The sequence below is a fragment of the Stegostoma tigrinum genome, chromosome 20 (assembly GCF_030684315.1).
Source record: "Stegostoma tigrinum isolate sSteTig4 chromosome 20, sSteTig4.hap1, whole genome shotgun sequence".
Taxonomy (NCBI): domain Eukaryota; kingdom Metazoa; phylum Chordata; class Chondrichthyes; order Orectolobiformes; family Stegostomatidae; genus Stegostoma; species Stegostoma tigrinum.
In genome coordinates, this window is record NC_081373.1 from 45859341 (window position 1) to 45881133 (window position 21793).

Below are 21793 nucleotides of genomic sequence, written 5' to 3' on the forward strand. Positions count from 1 at the left end.
AACATCTTTCTATTCATCTTCCATGTTTGCTCCTTCCTTCGTAATAAACTTATTATTCTGTTGCACTTTTGTTTTTTTTCTGTATACATGCTATGCTTTTAAACATCTGGTTCCTTTTCATTTATTATTGATATAATTTTGCTTCATGCCACCAGATCTAAGCTTCAAAATTATCTCTGATTTTAAATGTTCTCCAATTTGTCCCGCTTTATATGCGCTGTGAGACAACCATCTGTTAAGGTGGTTGTAAAAATATACTTCTCTGGGACTATTTGAGGAGGAGCACAGAGTGTTCCTACTGCCCAGGCCAGCACTTCTCCCTTTGCCCAAAACGAATTGGCTCTTCCACCTGGGGTTTGTGATATCTTTCTGTGCACAAATTGGTTGACCTTACCTGTACAGAAGTAAGTACACTTCAAAAGGAATCTAGTGGATGTGACGAGTTTTCGGACATTTTGAGGGTTTGCTAAGATGCAATCTCTCCTGAGGAATGGTTTCAATTAGACTCAAAGTTGGTAACAGTTAAAATGTCAGGAAATGGCTGATTCTTAAACAATTCATATAGGTACCTTGGATCTTTGATATTCCTTCATGCTCACTGCACCAGTTTCGTAAAATCCCTACAGTATGGAAGCAAGCCATTTGGCCCATTGAGTGCACACTACCTCAGAGCATCCCACCCACACCCACCCCCTTGTACGATCCCCGGAACCCTGAACACTATGGGCAATTTAGCATGGCCAATCCAGTCTATACCACACATCTTTGGACTGAGAGGGGAAACTGGAGCACCAGGAGGAAACCTACGCAGGCACAGGGATAATGTGCAAACTTCACACAGACAATTGCGAGGGTGGAATTGAGTCCGGGTCCCTACTGAGTTGCCCCATAGCTTTTTGGGTTTAGGCTCATCACTTTGACGGATGTTCTGTCAAAATACTCTCCCCATTTTTTGACTCCTCAGATTGCCAGTAGAGGTATCCTAATACTGAAACACTCCCCATGCACAGTGAAATCTGTTAATCAATATGGTAAGCATTCAACTACCAGTTCATATTGTATTAATTTAATGACACATACTGCCTATCCACATCAACCTACATCCCTCGAATGAACAAAAGAGAAAGATTAGTTGTATTAAATTTCATGCTAGCAAGACCAGCATTTATTGCCCATCCCTTGCTGCTGTGAGGAGGTTGGCATGGTACCACTACCAAGCTTGCTGAGCCACTTCAAAGTCAACTGGTTGGTGTTGTCCTGGAGTCACGTACAGGCCAGATTGCATAAGGAGGGCAGGTTTTATTCCATGACAACTATTGGTGAAGCAACCAACATTTCTCATTGCCAACAATTCTATTTACCAACCTTTTAAATAGAAGTAAAGGATGCCATGTGAATTCAGGCCTGGGTTCTAGGTCACTAATCAAATAACGTAACCACTATATTACTGTAGCCTTTCCAATGTTGTTATTGGAAGATACTTGACAGTTCAATGAATGATATTTCATTTGCATTGAGGGTGGGCAGAGAGACTGGAAAGTTTTGACACTGTCTGTGGTCTGTGCCGTGAAGCTTTATCATTTACCAGTGGTGGAAGAGTCCAAATCAAATTTGCAACTACAAACAACTGATCCCAAGGCAAGTCAGCCACCAGCTGAGCAATTCAAACAGTACAGTCAAAACCAATATTTAAAGGACAGAGACCACCCACGCCACAATGAGGTAACTGGAATTTGGTAGAAATGAATACAACCTTCCCTTATTCATTTGGTGTTAAATGCACAACTCTTGTACCATAGATCCCTGCATCAGCCGCTGCTAATTCACAGTTGATAAGTGGTTAGAATTTGCTGTTTGAAACTGTATGAGCTGTACATTTAACCATTAACTTAGCACAGCAATTGAAGCTTTTCACATGGTTCCCTTGGTCTAAGGAAGGGAAAATCTGTCGGCTGCAAAGTACTGAGTTCTGTGACTTCAGGCAAGTAGGAAATAAGAACAGCAGTAGGCCATTCAGCCCCTTGAGTCTGCTCCACCATTCTAGATCATGGCTGAACAATGTCACATTCTCACATCCCTTGATGTCTGCATGGGTTTCCTCCGGGTGCTCCGGTTTCCTCCCACAGTCCAAAGATGTGCAGGCTAGGTCGGTTGGCCATGCTAAATTACCCATAGTGTTCAGCGGTCTGTGGGTTATAGGGGGATGGGTCTGGGTGGGATGCTTCAAGGGGCGGTGTGGACTTGTTGGACCAAATGGCCTGTTTCCACACTGTAGGGAATCTAATCTAATCTATTAATTTCTCTCTCGAATTTATACAGCCCTTTGAGTTTTTACTCATCTCTGTCCTAAATGGCTGGTCTTTTATTCTGAGACTGTGATGGCTCTCACAGACAATTGGTTGACCAGCACAAACATACAGTGATGGGATTCATGACCTTTGATAAACAAAACCATTGCCTTGAGAAAATTTAAGAAATTCAGTGTGAACTGAGGTCAACTTATTAGTCGAAACTTGGCTGAAAATACAATGTGCAGCTGGTCCAACTTGGTACTTGCTCCACACTCAGCACTCAGATATTAACCATCTCATTAAAAAGTAAGGGCCCAACATTAGTCAATAGATTGATAAAAAGATGTGGCGCTTGCTCACCTTTATTAATATAGTGTGGTCTCTGGTAAGTTGCAACATTTTTATTTGTTTCACATCGCTTCCTTCTTTAATGATCTGTCATTCCACAAGACTTTTACAGAATGTACTTGCCAATGAACCAGAATGTAGAAGCTTATGTGCACCAGGCCTTGGATGGTCTGTGCCCAGACAATGAGATACAGATCGTTGTCTGGCCATCACTAAAAACAGCTGAAGCTTGATGAATGACACTTCTGTGTATGCATTAACAACCAGATCTTAAAGGGCCTAGGAACAGGCAACTTTGTTCATTTAGAAATCTAATGAATGGTGTTTGTCTAAAAGAGAGAAGAAAATATATTCACCACATGAAGTAGGTGGGTAAGGAGCCATAGTTCACAAGGGACTACAAGCATCTCTCTTCATTACAGAATGACAATTGGTTATTGCAAAGCTTAAAGATAACGACCGCATAGGAATATGGTAAACAGAAGAGACAGTACCTTCATGAACTACCAAAGCCACTACAGGGATTAAACCCATACTGTTTCACCACACTTTAGTCATCTAATTAACTCAGTTAACCAAATGGCCCTCCACGCAATGTATATGTGCATAGATAGCCTGACTGGAAATTGCAATTTTTTTGGCTATATTAAATGGGAAAGTGATTGAATGTCTGAACAACAAAAACAGATCGCTATTTCAGGCAGAAATTCAAGCTCATCTTGGAACGGCCAAGACTTTGCAACCAAATGAGAATGAACAACGCTTACTGTTCACTGGACTGACACTTAGCCATACACCCATAGAGGGCTTCTGCAATGAAATGTATGATTATTCAAGAACAAAACCAACACGGCACTCTTTTCAGAAGATTTGGGATCTATGTGAACAAGGAAAGCAATTGTGTGCTTTCTGAACCAATCAGACTGAAGAATCCTAGCTGAACCATGCAGCTTTAACATTGGACAAGGTTTCAAAATGGTGCAGAGATTGCAATTTGTGATTAACCCGTGCCTACTGCCCAGATAAAAACTGAAAGAACTGTGGATGCTGTATGTCAGGAACAAAAACAGAAGTTGCTGGAAAAGCTCAGCAGGTCTGGCAGCATCTGTGAAGGAAATAATCCAGAGTTCATTGAAGGGTCCCCGGACCCGAAATGTTAACTCCGATTTTTTCTTCACAGATGTTGCCAGACCTGCTGAGCTTTTCCAGCAACTTCTGTTATTTTGCTTCCAATCCCAGATTCACTGAGGCATAACTGGAAGTCTGGAGACAGACTGAGGGGAAGAGGTCCTCTTCCTCCATGGAATCTGGAATTCCATCAGACAGACTCAGTAGTTCCACAGAATTCTTAGTGTCTATGCCAGTGGTACTTGGATGTAGTGCTGACAGTAAATTAACGACCCTATGCAATTAATCAAGGCCAATAAATGTATCATCAAATCCAGATCTGACAAAATGCACCCCTAGCTCAAACACTGTTTAAAGCACCATCAGTTTAGCAACAATCTCCTTTAACACACAATCTACCTAAAGTTCATAGGTTCGTGTTATCCTCACACACTTGGCAGTGCTGTTAGCCTCACACTCACAATTCACAACTTGCCAGCTAGTCGAACAAGAACTTTAATGGGCAACAAGGAGATAAGACTGCAATTTCCTATAATCATAAAAAAAGGCTAAATCAGAAAATTAGAGTAGTTAAATTAACGCTTGATCACAAAGTAAACAAAAGAAAGATAGGATTGAGAGAGAGTGAGATAGGAGGTCTAAAATGAAGGTTAAAAAACATACATGAAAACTGCAATAATTAAAAACTGAAAGTAGGGTGCTTGTCAAAGTTAATTTTCAGTGTCAGTGAGGTTACTTGGGAATATGTTAGGTTTATGAGATTATAAACTTTTTTCTGGTAAATTGAATGCATTTCAATGGCAAGTGATGCAACAAGGTACGAGAGGAGTAAGGTTTCTATAAGAGCAGGAAAATCTGCCTAGCACATTTGAACTTCTGCATGGAACTGCACACAGGTTCTGGAAGTTGTAAGCCAACCTTTCCCTTCACAGCAATGGGAACTGATAGTCTCACTGTTACTTCTACCCTGAATTCAGAGTCATTATCAGAATGCCAAACACAGGTTTATTTTTAACCCCTCATTATATTGTCTTTTGCTCCAGGAAGTCTTGACTCCTGTCTGGACCACATTTCCATGGATGTAGAAACCTTGTAAATCGGTAATTAGCTGTGTGAGCCTTGACACGGAGATGGTACCATGGAGAGGACAGGGAGATCACAAACAGAACAGATACTATCATGACCCCATTATTAACACACATTAGAAAGGGTCAGAAATGATGGACTTTAACTTATTTCCCCCCACTCTTAGGAACAATTACAGTATTCATACTGTGGCTTAGTCTGTGATGAGATAACCTCACCCCAGCATTGGCTAAAAATGGAACGAGGAACCATTCATGGCCTAGCTGTTCACCGGCAGATTGTGCTGAGACATCAAGAGAAGCAGCTGTTGCTATGAAAGAATCAATCTTTTAGGTTTTCTGCGAGACCAATACAATTTGCAACACACATAATTGCAAATGTTTATTCTCTGAATAAAGCATTACCTTGTAGTCACATACATGGATAGTGCAAGTACAACGAGGCGATGATGTTAGCCAGTTGTGGTCAACTATCATTAGCTTGCAATCCTCTGCACACTCCTTTTTATCAGGTCTATATTCTGTGGTCTAACCAACCATGTCACACCCTTGATTGATGAGTGATTAACATAAATACTTTATATAGAAAGGAACTTGAAATGTGCAGTTTTTGTTTTAAAATCGGTGCTGCTATCTATCTCTCGTTTCACTTTGCATTCTCTCAGGCGGCCCTGCATTCCTGAACTGAGCAAGGATCCCAACCCAATGTTAGGGAGCTCCTTCAGCTGCTCACTGCGGACCATGCAAGAGTGGCTCGCGCTAGTTATTTTGCTTACTGCTTCCTCTAACTGTTCAGACAACAGCAACTTATTGAGTGGATGAGATCCAAATTTTCATTGCTTTGTGTTGAACATCAAAACCTTTGTCAACAGGTCACACCTTATGTAACAGCTCAGGAAGAGGCCATTTAGCTCAAGATATTTAGTTGACCTATCTAATTTATTTCACTAAGCTGCTTTTTGCACTGTAATTTTATTCCCCCTTGAGTATTATAGCTAATTCTCTATTGAATGTTACACTGAATCACCTTCCTTCGCCCTTTTCACTGCATTTCACTCACAGCTACTTGCTGTGTAGCTAACAAGGTTTCCTTCTATGGCCTCCAGTTCTTTTGGCAATTGCCTGGAACATTAAAATATTGCAGCATACAAACAGCCCTTTGCATCAGTGCTAGCTGCCCATTCTAACCCCACTTTTCAGCATCTAGTCTGTACCCTTGCAGGGTATAAACCTGCAGAAGCAAATACACGTTCTTATTAAATGAGTCAAGTGTTTATGCCTCAACAACTTCTGCGTGAATACCAGATAACCAGCACCCATGTTTTTCTTTAAGTCCCCTGTAAATTCCTCTACCAATCATCTTAAATCTGTGCTTCCTAGTAACCCTAACCCTGAACTCTCATCTAGAGGGAGACAGGTTCTCCCTGTCCACTGTATCCAAGCTCCTCATGATTTTGTCCACCTCAATTCTTCAGCTTCCTCTGCTCCAAGGAAAACAGCCCTTGCCTATTCATTCCTTCCTCATATGTGCAACTTTCAAGCCCTGGGAACAGTCTTGTAAATCTCTGCACTCTCGCGAGAAATTATGTCCTTCATGTAACATGGTAACCAGAACTGTACACAAAACAACAACTAGGGCCTAATCATTGTCTTGCGTAGTTCCAGCATTGCATCCCATCTCTGCGTTTGTATTCAATACCTCACCTAATGAAGGAAAACATCTGAATGCCTTATTTACCACCTAATCTAATTGTCCCTACACCTTCAGGGACCTGTGGACATGCATTCCAAGGTCTATCATTTCTTTTAACTCTCTCAATACCTTCCCTTTTATTGTGTATTCCCTTATTTTGATTGTTGCCCCTAAATGCACCTCTCTGGATTGAATTTTATGTCCCAGTTCTTTGGTCACCCAGCTAACCATTAATAACATTTTGCAATCAAAAATCTTCACTGGCAATTATATGGTTATTTTCTGCATTGTCTGCAAATATTTCAGTCATTTCTACTACATTTACATCAAAATCATTAATATATTCCATCAAAAGTCAAGGGACCTAATAGTCAGTCCTCTGGAACACCATTGGAAACCACTTTCCATTCACAATAAATTACCCTTTCCTTTCTGTTGCTGAACTCATTTTAGAGAGTTGTGAACTCAGCCCAGTCCATCACGCAAGCCAACCTTCCATCTATTGACTCCATCTGTACTTCTTGCTGCCTCGGGATAGTAGCCAACATCATCAAAGGCACCTCCCACCCCCATTATGGTCTCTGTCACCCTCGTCCATCGGGCAGAAGGTACAAAAGCTTAAACATGCATACCAACAGAGTCAAGAACAGCTTCTTTTCTGCTGTTATTAGACTTCTGAATGGGCCTCAAATTTCTAATCTAATGTTAATCTTGTTCTTTGTGCGCCTTTCCTGCAGCTGTAACATGGTATTCTTGGCTCTGTTCTATTATCCTAATGCACTTTGCATGGCATGGTCTGCCAGTACTGCATGCAAAAACAAAACTTTAAACTGTACCCAGGCATATGTCACAATAATAAATCAAACCGAATCAGTCAAATTCACAACATTGCCCTGTATCCCCTGGGCTTTAATCTTTCTAACCAATCTGCCATGTACAGCCTTGTCAATTACCTGGTTAAAATCCATGTATTTTTAGGCCTGGCAGGAGGAGTACATGAGTAATCAAGCCTTGTGACTCCTTGAGCTGTCCAAAAAGTGTAAATGACCAACTTACTAAAATGGTTAAATTCCTTTACTTTTAATGCTACCCAGGCCAATAAAAAAGTCTTGGCACGTTTTATTAGTAAACACAAAAATATATTTATTATGATCAAAATCAGTCTTTAACAAATGGGCAATGTGCTGTTAGACACTTTATGCAAATTCAAACCATATTCACTTTACACCCAAGCACACAAACATTCACATGCAACAGGATGAGAAGGAGCAAACAATTCTGCAGAACTATTATGGGTGGGGATAAAAAGGACATTCTTGTGTATCAAGAATCTGAACTGTAAGGACAGAATGTGGTTGCTTCCTCTTGTTGCTGCCAGTATTGGACAATTGAAGATCTTTAATTCAGGTATCTGGTCAGTTAGACCCAGGTCTTACTGAGTTGGCAGTTCAGTTTTAAGAGTATTTGAGCATTGTCTTTTCTCAGCATGAGTGGAGAGAAGGAGCATTGCTTCATTGCAAACACCTCCACAACTGTAAAGGCTATTTTCCTTTTTCAGGAGACAGAGAGGGACCCATCTTTGGAGGTCCTTTCTCAATTGACCCACTCTCCAATCTGAGGCAAAACAGAAACTAACAGTCTAAAATTTGTTGCTATGCAACCTGCAGACCCATGCTCCTTCCACATGTTTATATAGCATAAGCAACAAATCAATCTTGTCTCTCACTAAATAACTGTTTTTCCAAAGGCCACTTGACGTTTCATAAACAAAACGAGAAGTACAGCCTTTGACTTTCAAGTTCCAAAATTTCACATGGTAAAAACTCTGCAACCCAGGCATTGTGCACAACTTTAGTTTTCCAGTTTGCAGTCCTATATATATATAGATATGATTATGGCTGGAGACAAATTCATCAATCCTCCTCATTACAAAAAGAAATTTAAATAATTTCGTATATCATGACCTTGTCTTAACAAATTCATGCTAAGATTCTTTTTCTAAATAATAGAAAACCCTGTCTATCAGTATCAACTGTAATTTGCCATACAATGTAAGACTGATTAGCCTATAAATATTTAGCCTGAACCTCTCAGTCTTTTAAGACATGGAACAACATTTGCAGTTCTCAAATACTCACCTGCATCTAGTGAGGATTAGAAAATGAACTTCCAAATTCCTCCTTAGCTTCCTTTAACAGCCTCAGACACAATTTATCTGCTGCCGGTGACATTTCCACCTTTAAAGAAGTCAATTCTTCCAGTTCCTCCCTTCTCATTCTGTTTATTCCAACTGATGTGTCCTTCTCTTTCATGAGAATGTCTGCATCATTCCATTCCTTTGTGAAAACAAAGGCAAATTCCGCATTAAAAGCCTTGCACACATCTTCTGCATCCACATATGTTATGGTTCATATCTCTGACAAACCCTACACTTCCCTTAGTCAACCTTAAGCTCTTGATATACTGATAATAGCTTTGGATGTTCCTCAATCTTACCGGTTGACATTTAGTCATATCCTCTATTTGCTTTCCTAACTTCTTTTCTCACTTCAACTTTGTACTTCTTATATTCCTCTAATCTTTTGAAAGCATTGCATTTTTTGAGATTGGCATAAGTTCTATTTTTCTGCTTTGCCTTACGCTGTATGTCTCTGAATAAATAAGGAATTCTAGAAATGGCAGTACCACCCTTTATCTTTGTGGGAACATTTGTCTACACTGTGTCCATAGAATCTCACATTTGGATGCCTCCAATTAATTTGACACCGACTTTCCTTCTGAATCCAGTCTACCTTTGCCAGTTTATCTCTCAGCTTTGAAAAGGTTTAGAACTTTAATTTCTGTTTTGTCTTTTGTCCCTATGCATAATTATGCAATTTATAACAGTGTTATGATCACTGTCTCCAAAATGGTTATCCACCAACACTTCATCCACCTAACAAGCTTTATTTCCTTAGGCTACATCTAGAGTTGTATCCTCTCACATTGGACTTATTTTGTGCTGGCTGAAATGTTCTCTTGAAAGCACTTCAAGAATGTTGAGATTTCAATGTCTTTCATGCTGTTTGTATCCCATTTGGTTAGTTGAAGTACCCAACTATTATTGTCCCTAAAAACGTTTACGAACCCTTCTATCAGCAAAACTATTTTCCCTTACTTATCCTGTTAAAAGCATACATGATTTCACCCTTTTCCATCAGACATCCCCTTTAGCTCTTTACTGAAGAAAACAACTTCAGTTCTTGGAGATAGTAGGAACTGCTGATGCTGGAGAATCCGAGATAACAAGGGGTAGAACTGGATGAACACAGCAGGCCAAGCAGAATCAGAGGAGCAGGAAAGCTGATGTTTCAGGTCTGGGCCCTTCTTCAGAAAAGATGGGTCCAGACCCAAACCGTCAGCTTTCCTACTCCTCTGATGCTGCCTGGCCTGCTGTATTCATCCAGTTCTACCCCTTGTTATCTCAACTTCAGTTCTTCTAGTCTTTCCATGTGTCTGAAGCCAATCATCCCTTGTGCTAACCTTATCATTTCCATTTCAACTTTGAATGCCATTCTATCCTGCCCATCTGGATGAGAGTTCAGTCTCAGCTTTGCACCTCTTCCCAAAAAACAGCCGAGATTTTAAACCCTTCACATCTGAAAGCACGTTGACAGATCGGCGATTGTCATTGTGTGCTGTCAAATGTTGCCATCTCATGTTAATGATTCCTACTCTTCCTCTTCTCGTTTACTTCCTAATCACTCCCATTCCATTTTCTTTTCCATTTCTTTTCCAATTCACCATTTGTTGCAGGTCCATCTTGGATTTTGCTTGTCTTTACTGTGTTTTGTTTTATTCTTTAACAGGATGAAGGCATCACTGGCCAGGCAACATTTATTGCCCATCCCTAATTGCCCAGAAGGCAGTTCAGAGTCAATCACATTTCTGTGGGTCTGGAGTCACATGTAGGCCAGACCGGTAAGGATGGCAGTTTCCTTCCCTAAAGGACACCAGAGATCCAAATGGGTATTTCCTGACAATCGGCAATGGATTCACAGTCATTATTAGATTCTTAATTCCAGATATTTTTATTGAATTCAGGTACCACCATCTGCTGTGGTGGGATTCGAACCCGGGTCTCCAGAACATTACCTGGGTCTCTGAATTGAAAGTGCAACGATAATAACACTAGGCCCTTGCCTCCCCTAAACAGTATGACAACCTTTAAACTTGAAACTGTAACACTGAGGAAAATTTGTTACTAATTTAAAACATTTGGAGAATCTAAATGTTTTAAGAATACTTGAAAAGGACTTTTAGAGTTTGTGTGAATTACAAAGGGATCAACTATATTTTTCTTGAATACGAATAAATGCCGGTCCAGTAACTGTCAACCAGCAAGTAGGACCAACAGGAAGAAGGTTAAGGTCAGGAAGCTCTCTGGCCAGATGCAAAGGACAACTGAAAGACAGGAGAACTTGAGACAGTAGGTAATCAACATGTGGATGAAGACACTGAGAAAAAGCCAGCAGCAACAGAAAGAGAAACACAAAATGCGTTCGAAAGCAGCCAGTAAAAATCTCAACAAAAACATCAGCTTTCTTCTTGGCAGAAGTTCTTAGGTAACTAACAAGCTGTAAAGGACCAAATCTTAAAAATGGTGCAAATACCTCAGGCCTGCAAGACAGTGAAATTCACCTTTTTGGTTAAAGTACCATTTTCTTATTTTTTTTTCATTTTGTGGGATGTGCATACCACTGGTTGGCCAGCATTTCTTGTCCATTCCTAGTTGCCTTTGAGAAGGTGGTGGTGAGCTGCCTTCTTCAACTGCTGCAGTCCTCCTGCTGTGGGTTGATTCACAATGCCATTAGGGAGGAAATTCCAGGAATTTGATCCAGCGACAGTGAAGGAATGCCAATAAATTTCCAAGTCAGAATGATGAGTGTCTTGGAGGGAATATTGAGATTGGTGTTGTTCCCATGGACCTGTGGCCCTTGTCCTTCTAGATGGAAGTGGTCGTGGGTTTGGAAGGTGCTGTCTAAGGATCTTTGGCAACAATCTGCAGTGCATCTTGGAGATGGTACACACTGCTGGTGCTAAGTGTTGGTGGTGGAGGGTGTGGATGTTTGTGGATGCAGTGCCAATTAAGTGGGCTGCTTTGTCCTGGATGGTGTCAAGCTTCTTCAAGGTTATTGGGGCTGCACACATCCAGGCAAATGGTGAGTATTCCATCATACTCCTGATTTATGCCTTGTAGATGATGGACAGGCTTTGAGGAGTCAGGAGGTGAATAACTTGCCACAATATTCTTAGCTTCTGACCTGCTACTGTAGCCATTCTGTTAGTGGGGTGAGTCCAGTTATGTTTCTGGTCAATGATAACACCCAGGGTGTTGATAGTGGGGGATTCAGTGATGGTAACACCATTGAATGTCAAGGGGTGGTGGTTGAATTGTCTCTTATTGGTGATCGTCATAGCCTGGCATTTGTGTGGGCCAAATGTCACTTGGCAGCTCAAGCCTGGATATTATCCAGATCTTGTTGCATTTGGTCATGGACTGCTTCAGTATCTGAGGAATCACGAATGGTGCTGTACATTGTACAATCATCAGCGAACATCCCCACTTCTGACCTTATGATGGATGGACGGTCATAGATGAAGATAGTTGGCCCTAGGACACTGCCTTGAGTAACTCCTGTAGAGATGTCCTGGAGCTGAGATGACTGACCTCCAACAACTATGACCATCTTCCTATGTGTCAGGTATGACTCCAACCACTGGAGAGAGAGTTTGCCCCTGATACCCATTGATTCCAGTTTTGCCAGGGCTCCTTGATGCCACACTCAATCAAATGCAGCATTGATGTTAGGGGCTGTCACTCTCACCTTACCTCTGGAATTCAGCTCTTTTGTCCATGTTTGAACCAAGGCTGTAATGAGGTCCGGAGTTGAGTGGCCCTGGCAGAACCCAAACTGGACGTCACTGAGCAGGTGCTGCTTGATAGCACTGTTACTGACACCTTCCATCACTTTACTGATGATCAAGAGTAGGCTGATGGAACGTTAATCGGTCAGTTTGGATTTGTCCTGCTTTTTGTGTACAGGACATACTTGGGCAATTTTCCACATTGCTGAGCAGATGCCAGTGTTGTAACTGTACTGGAACAGCTTGGTTAAGGGAGCAGCAAGTTCTGGAGCACATGTCTTCAGTACATTTGCTGGAATGTTGTCAGGTCCCATGGCCTTTTCAGTATCCAATGTCTCCAACCAGTTCTTGATATCATGTGGAGTGAGTTGAATTGGCTGAATATTGGTATCTGTAATGCTGAGGACCACTGGAGGAGGCCAAGATGGGTCATCCACTCGGCACTTCTGGCTGAAGATTGCTGCAATTCCTTATCTTTTGCACAGATGTGATGGGCTCTTCTATCATTGAGGATGGGAATATTTGTGGACCTCCCCCTCCAGTGAGTTGTTTCATCATGCACCACCAATCACAACTGGATGTGGCAGGACTGCAGAGCTTAGACTGATCCATTGGTTGTAGGATCTCTTGGCTCTATCCCTTGCTGCTTCTGCTGTTTGGTGTGCAAGTAGTCCTGTTTGGTGGCTTCACCTGGTTAACACTTCATCTTCAGGTATGCCTAGTGCTGCTCCTGGCATGCCCTCCTGCACTTTCCATTGAACCAGAGTTGATCCCCTGGCTTAATGGTAATGGTCGAGTGGGGCATATGCCGAGCCATGAGGTTGTAGATTGTGCTGGATACAATTCTGCTACTGTTGATGACCCACAACAGTCTTGAGTTGCTACACCTTCTCGAAGTCTGTCCCATTTAGCACGGTGATAGTGCCACACAACATGGAGGTTATTCTCAATGTGAAGGCGGGACTTCATCTCTCCAAGGGCTATAAGATGATCACTCATACCAATACTGTCATGGGCAGATGCAAATACAGCTGGAAGATTTGTAAGGAGGATGTTAAGTTTGTGTTTCCCTCTTATTGGTTGTATCACCACCTGCCACAGACCCAGTCTAGTAGCTACATCCTTTAGGACCTAACCAACTCAATCAGTAGCACTGCTGGCACATTGAAATCCCTGATCCAGAGTGCATTTTGTGCCCTTGCCATCCTCAGTGCTTCCTCGAATTGGAGGAGCACAGAGGAGAATGATTAATCAGCTGAGGTAGGACAGTATGTGGTAATCAGCAGGAGGTTTCGGTGCCCACATTTAACCTGAAGCCATGAGACTTCATGGGGTCCAGTGGCAATGTTGAGGCCTCCTCAGGCAATTCCCTCCCAACTGTAAATCACTGTACTGTTACATTTGCTGGGTCTGTTCTGCCGGTGTTACAGAACGGTGATTGTGACGTCTGGGACATTGTAAGGTATGATTCTGTGAGTATCACTACATCAGGCTGTTGCTTAACTAGTCTGTGAAACAGCTCTCCCAATTTTGGCATTAGCTCCAGATGTTAGCAAGGAAGACTTTGCAGGGTTGACAGGGCTGTTTCTGCCATTATCTTTTCCAGTGCCTATGTCAATACCCTGTTTGCTTTCATTTCCTTGAGACTTTGTAGCGATCAGTACAACTGAATGGCTCGCTAGGCCATTTCAGAGGGCAACTGAAAGTCAACCACATTGCTGTGGGCTTGGAGTCACACCCAGGCCAGACAAGGATGGCAGATTTCCTTCCCTAAAGGACATTAGTGAACCAGATGGGTTTTTCTGACAAACAACAATGGTTTCATGGTGATCAGTAGATTCTTAATTCCAAACATTATTTTATTGAATTCAAACTGAACCTGGGTCCCCAGAATATCTTGCTCTCTGGATTAATAGTCTAGCAATAATACTGCTAGGCCATTGCCTTTCCATCATGTTAGATTTACAGGGTTTTTTTTCGGTTTCACGTGAAAGTAGAAGTTACAAAGCGTAAAATCTTTTTTTGGAAAAGTTCTTTGGTGCTGGTAAATCTGGTTGCTTCAGGTTACAGATTCCAACTGGGACCATAACAATTAATTCTTTGCATTATTCCCTTGCTATCTCATTGTCAGATACTTTGAAAACACTCTGTTATACTTTGTCATGAACAAAAAGTGAAAATATCCTCGTTGCTCTGGCAACAGCACTCAGTAAAATGTAAATCAGTAATGTTATTGTATGCAAAACTAACTGGAAGGTTAAAAATACCATAAACGACAGACAGTAAAATTAAAAACAAAGTATTTTTCAAAATGTATTAGTTCAGTTAATTGCAAAGATCCATAATGCATAACATCAGGAAGGCTGAAAAGAAAATAAACAGAGGAGATACCAAACTTGGGTCTTAACAACTTGTACATTGTTCACCTGATATTTTTTCCCCTCCATGGTAGTGGTCACGCCTGTACATATGTATAATACAATCTAAATATTAAACAAAACTGTCGGGGTACTACCACAACAGCCCTGTGACCTTTCTTATATGGGGGTTCACAACTTGCAGAGATGGGCAATAGTTAATTCCAAACAATAAATACACAAGGGCTTATTATGTTAAATAGCTGCTGTGCAACTGGTCCAATAGGAGACATTGATGCTCATTTCCTGCCTTATGTTACATACTGCTTCCTCTGTTGGGTATCCTCAACCTGGTAAGAGGTTTTCTTCATTTTCTTTCTCTTCAGCTATGTCGAGTCTCTATATAATTAGAAAGAGAAGCAGAGCTCTTTCTGGATTGTATTGTATGGCTGAAATAATCTACCCAGGTCAAAGAAATAGAAAAGTGGACTGCTTCACTGTCTTTCATGTAGCACGCAACATTAATTTCATCAATACAAAAATAACGTACTACTTCAGATGCTGTAATTCAGATCATCAACTTGAGACATTAAGTCAGTTTCTCTCTTTTTTTATCAATTATATTTTACCTGCTTTGACAGTATGTGCTCAGATGGTGGGAAGTAAGCATCAACTGTGGATGAAGCAGGCATGCATGGTCTCAACCCAAGACTCATTCAATTATGGCTGCAACTTCAGGAAAGGCAATGAGATCCTGAAAGTGGTGGTTTGCATCACTCTTGATTTCCACAGTAAGGAATTGAAATCCTTTCCTGTTGAAACAATTACGGATCTTTCTGACCGAGTCTCTAAAGGACCCATCAACAATGCATTTGCTGAAATTCAGCTACTCAAAAATTAGATGTTTTCACACTCTTTCTCCACTTTTCTGGCTCCTTCTGGAAACTTACAAACACAAAGCCTGAACAACACGTTCATTATCTGAGACATAAAAATATCCTACAGCTTGATTGATGTGACTAATATCACCAGAATCCACTTGGAAACATCCAGAAGCATAAACATTGAGTGCTTTCCACACCCTTACAACCACTGCCAGCTTCAGGCCTCTGCCGAAAGAGACTTCAGTTCTAGTCCCAATTACTGACAAATTTCGCCAACTTTACTCAGAACAAAACTGCACCCTGGAACAAAAGTCCAATTAAAGTTGATGCACCCAAGGCTTCTCAAGGAATTAAAGATGGAATTTTGTCTCAGATAATCCTGAGTACTGTAGCGATACAATCTTCCAATCCTCCTGAACATTTGTGGTGGTTTTTGAGGACTGGAGAATTGAAAATGAAACACATAGGCCAGGCATTTTAAGCTTGGTAATGGGAATTTTCCCAGAAATGATTTGCTGGCCGACAGAAAATGGACAGCCGTGGAACAATTCTGAGATTTTCAGCTGACTGAAAGCTGGGACTGCACCATTTGAAATTTAATAGATAGAAGCACAAAGTGATACTTCTTGTTTGGAAGAGCGAGGAGAGTTCATATGAATTCCAGGTTGTAATTTGAAGAGAATGTGGGAACAAAGACAGCTGGGGAAACGAGTGAAAAAAAAGCTATTGAACGTGAGTGGGAAGGTGCGGAAATTGACCAAAAAGGGAATACGGGATCCTGGACTCTAAACTGAAGCATAAGGTGCATCAACAGGAAGTAATCAAGAATCTGCACAAGTTCCTGATTTACCAATCCTGGACACGATAGTTTAGGAAAGATGAGAAGATATCAGAGATGTGCTAAAAAAGATTCATGGGAATAGTTTCAAAGAGAGATCAAGGGTTTCAGTTCTATGAATAGTCTAGCGACGCTAAGCTGCTCTTTTCCAGAAAAGAGCTGTTTAAGAGGACCATTTGTAAAGGTGCTCAAAATGATGGGGGCATGTATCTAAATGGAGTAGATCAGTGTTTTCCAAAGGTTTTCCCAAATGTGGCCGCATACATAGGTTTGAAAATTGATGTGCCCTTCAGCAAGAACGGTCAAAGTGGACCATGGTCTTGGCGGTGGAAATGGGAGGAAAGCTGTTATAAGAGATAATGAGAACTGCAGATGCTGGAGAATCCAAGATAATAAAGTGTGAAGCTAGATGAACAGAGCAGGCCAAGCAGCATCTCAGGAGCACAAAAGCTGACGTTTCGGGCCTAGACCCTTCTCTCTCTGATACGGTTATAACTTGGTCATATCTCCATGATAGACAGTGTTGCCGCTGAGCCCCAAGTCCCAAAATTTCAACCAGTAATTCCTCTTGGTGTACCAACCCCAACTTTCAGCTGCTCTGGAGTAGATAAAGAATCAGACATATTTCCAAACCAATCCTCTAGGCACAGGAACAATGGAGTTCCTTGATGCAGATCCATTGTTTCCCAAGTTAGACATTTTTTATACTGAACATAGATCTATACAGCACAGGAATAGGCCCTTCAGCCCACCGTGTCTGAACCAACCATGATGCTGTTCTAAACTAATCTCATCCACCTGCATACGGTTCATATCCCCCTATTCCCTGCCCGTTCTTGTGTCTGTTTAAATGCCTCTTAAACATTGTTAGCATATCTGCTTTTCCTGGCAGTGCATTCCAGTACACGTACCACTCTCTGTTACAAAAGCTTGCCTCGCAAGTCTGATTTGAACATTCCACTCTCTCACCTTAAACATGTGTACCCTCAGACTTGGCATTCCCACCTTAATCCTCCCATAATTTTAAGTATTACCTTTAGGCCACCCCTCAGGCTTCATGAAGAACCTGCAACTCTCAGTAAATATCTATCAATGCAGAGATATTGTAATTTTCATTTATTGAAATCCACTATGAGCCAAATCAGCATTGCAAGATTACTACAGTGCAAGTCTCCTGACCTTCTTGGTGATGTACTAAAGGCAGAACATGATGTTAGGTCCAATGCACATCATTTCTAGGGACAACAAAGTCTCTTCACCTCTGTGGACACAAATTTACATAAAGTCTTAATATAAAGTCTTTAGAGAAAAGTTTTGATAGCAGTTTTTGGATCAGGTTTGACTTTCTTTTCCATGCAAAGCTCAGGCATGCCTTTTAAATGATCAGCCCCACCAAAACACAGAAAAGGAGGGAGGTTTTAACTCAAACATTCCTGTTCTGGGTCTGTTGTGCTGTTTCCAAAATGGCACAGCCTTGCACTGTTAGCTGCCTACGAGCTTCCAGGGCCATTATCTTGTGTTTCCATTTGTCTAGTTTTTGGCAACTCCTAAGAAGCACTTCTTGTCATTTTTGTGGTTCAAACCATTTTATGGATATGCGAGATGGTGCCAGCAATATTTTAGATGTTGACTTTGGGATGTTATGACGTTTCTTATTTCCATTAAACCTCGGCTAAAGCAGCCCTATCCCCAATTATTTCTAATCCCTATGTATAAATGCAGAGATAATTGTGTATTAGGAACAGGAAAGAGACTAGCTCAGTCCCTGCCATCCCTTCTTATTTGTTATCTTGAACCATCAGCACTTTTCATTTATGCTTTAGAAATCTCTAAATAAAAATGAATATAGGTCAGTCCCAGAGATAATGGGAACTGCAGATGCTGGAGAATCTGAGATAACAAAGTGTGAAGCTGGATGAACACAGCAGGCCAAGCAGCATCTTTGGAGCTCAAAAGCTGACATTTCGGGCCTAGACCCTTGGAGACTGGCTCAGTATTAGCATCAAGAAATCTATTTATTCTGAATTTGCAATAGATATGATTGAGGGCTTAATAATTGGAACAAGAAAATCCGAGAAAGACAAAAAATTACAAATTAAAAAATCTCAACCCTTCTTTCTCAAAGAAATTCCTGATTAAAAAACTTTCTTTGTAACTTAGAAGCTGTTTGGTAACGTTGCACATTCATTTCCTTTCTATTCAAACATTTTATTGTCATGTACAAGCAAAGAGAAGCTTAGATTCTAATTTATAGTTCTGGACCTTCCTATTGAATATTAAATGCAACAAGTTGGAGCGACGTTGCTTAAGAAATCATCACTTGAAAGGACAGTGTCTGCTTAGTTCAGTAACTTAATTCACATGACCTGACTATTCATTTTAGTGACAAATTAAGGTTCTTGACTATTTTTGTAGCTCAGGTTGTGGATGCTGTGGTTGGTTCAAGCTTTTCAATAGTATTTTTCTGACTTATTTATTGAATAATTGGCCGTGAATTAACAATAAACTGAAACAACTCAAAGGTAGATACTACATTTAATTTTTATAAAACTAGATTAGTCTGCGTTATTGAAAAGCAACTTGAAAGCTATTTGAACCATCGCTTGCATTCTTCAAAGATCTGGAATTTAATTCCTGTGTTATTATCACAACTGTTCACCGAAGAGCAACCTCCGACAGGAAAAAATCTATGTGATATTTCACTGCTGATTGCTTCTGTAATCAAAGTTTAATCTGTGGTGATTTCTCTTCCGAGAATACTAATGTGTTCTTTTTGAACAAATTCTTTTGCATGATTTGGGTGGTTTGTTGAATTGTTTACAGGGAATTCTGGTGCAATTAAAGTGCATCAGTCTGTAGATCCTGAAACTCCCCTGAAATGGATATCAAGGCTAAATGTAGATAATGCCTTGCAAAGCAACAAGCATTTGGTAAGCCAAGTTAATTCACTTTTACAGAGAAATATAAAGTTATACTTTATTTTATTCTGTCCAAGTGGAGCAGTGGATTCTGAACATGCACATCCAGCATAAATGGATGCATAAGTCAAGCCCCATGTTTGCTTTGGGTTGAAGCCACAGTTCAATCTCTCTCTGTACCTATATGAAAGCAATTAGCCATAATCAAGAAAGAAGAGAAAAATAAAAAGGAAAGCTCACAGGACTGAGCTGGTTCAGCATTCAGTGAAATGTCTATTGCATTCAGTTGAAACAACAGGGGCATTTAATTAAGTAACACTGAGTAAATTCTGGGCTCAAAACTCAATATGAAAAACTGTTGCTACCTGGATTTTCTCATTTATAAGGCTGTTGTGGAATTTAATAGGATTTCTTTAAATGGGCACAATGTTGTTGAAAAGGCTTTCAACAATGTCCAGGTTAGAGGTCAGTCCAGAACAGAAAACTTTATTAAAAAAGATACAGTGTTTAGTTCCACTTCATTGCATTTCAAGTTTCAAAGTTGTCTGCTTGTGGAAACTATTTCATAGATGCAGCCAATTTGCAATGGCATTAAGATTTCATGAAGCTGAGTTTTCGCTGTTGAGATGGATAGCTCAAGCCAGGAAATTTCTGCTTTGGTGACTGCTTTTGTTTAAAGGACACTGTAGACTAAATCTTTGCTCTAGAGGCTGGGGGTGGGCTGAAATTGGGCTGACTGACTCCAGAGGCAGGTGAGGACGGCCACATGGTTTGGCATGTGCTATGGCTAGATGATTAGAAGCCCCACCTTGGATTTTTGGGACATGATCCCAGTGGTCATCTAGTTCTCACTCATGTCCACGACTCACCTCCATACCCACTCATTTATCTCCTGTGGATATATCATGTCATATCATGCATCCACTCACCCACCTCTTCAAGGCGCCTGATACTGCCAAACCGCAAGCTGCTTGATCTCTTAGAAAACAAACTTCAATCGAGAACCCACAGCAAGGACAGATAATCATTTAATACCCAATTGAAACTATTAAACTGAGCTCAGAGCCTCTGCTGAAATAATTGTATCATTTGAAATTCTGCCAATCATTCATAATTACATAGCATTAATAGCCCTTTGAAATGTCAACAAAGACGTAAATTGAAACAGATAAACAGATGGGTTTTTTCCTCATCTACACCAGTTGGCCTGTCAATGATACCTCGGATTAATCAAATTGGGATCTATTTGAACTCAGCAGTAAATTCAGTCCTGCTACATTTAAGTATATGAAGCACCTGTCCTCCTTTGTCTCTCCTGGCAAACACTGAATGTCAGAAATGCATGTGAGAGATATCTGTATTTGAAACCTTGCTAAAAAAACTCAATGGTCACAAAAAATGCTTGACCCTAATGAGAGGTAATTTAAAAGAGCACTGTGTACTGCCTTCAGTGTCTGGATTACAGATTATTTTCTTTTCCAAAACAAACTCCAATCACTATTGCATAAGTGCAGTAGTGTACAAACTGATGTCAACACTCACAGTTCATGAATTTGCTCAAAGTGCCAGAGGGAGAAAACGCCAAGAGAGAAAATTAGACTACAACATTGAAACAAGATGCATAAAACACTACGATGAACCAAATTGTATTTTGAGTGAAATGGCTTGATAGAGCCAACTGGAGGCTTTACAGCAGCACTGATTAACTCTTCAAAGGTCTATTGCTCCTGATCCAAGGACAGCAAGAATAGACATGTGGTGACAGTTAAAAAAATCATTCAGCTCTGATACAACTTTTGAGAAACTAGCAGTGTTTGTAGCAACACTGAAATCTCCCTAAGCTGAAAGAAATAACATTACTCATGTCTGTCCATTCATCAAAGTTGCTAAATATGGCAGATCTAATATCCACCTAAATATGTTGACTTAAAAAGAACTTTAAGGTGCATAAATAAATTAGAAATTACATTACTATAAAAAGAAACTTTTCGGAAAGCCCTTGAATAAATCAAAGGGAAGTTCCCAAAATGATTTTACTCAATAATTCAGTGTAAAATTCCAACCTTAAGAGATTCCAGGTTCTGAAAATGCTCTGTTTTTGATGTAATGTCAAATTTACTTGGACTCCTTATTCCAAAATAGCACCTCAATCAAAAAAAAGCATTAAGCTAACAAAATCAGAAGTTACTGCAGGGAAATAAATTATTCAATTGCTCATTGGATAACTGAAATTTTAGCAACTTTAATTTAGATTCTATTCAGCAATTGCAAGAATTACCATTAACTGATATATTTTTGTCTTGTTCTCACCTTTCCTGCCTACGTTTTACCTTGTTTGAACATT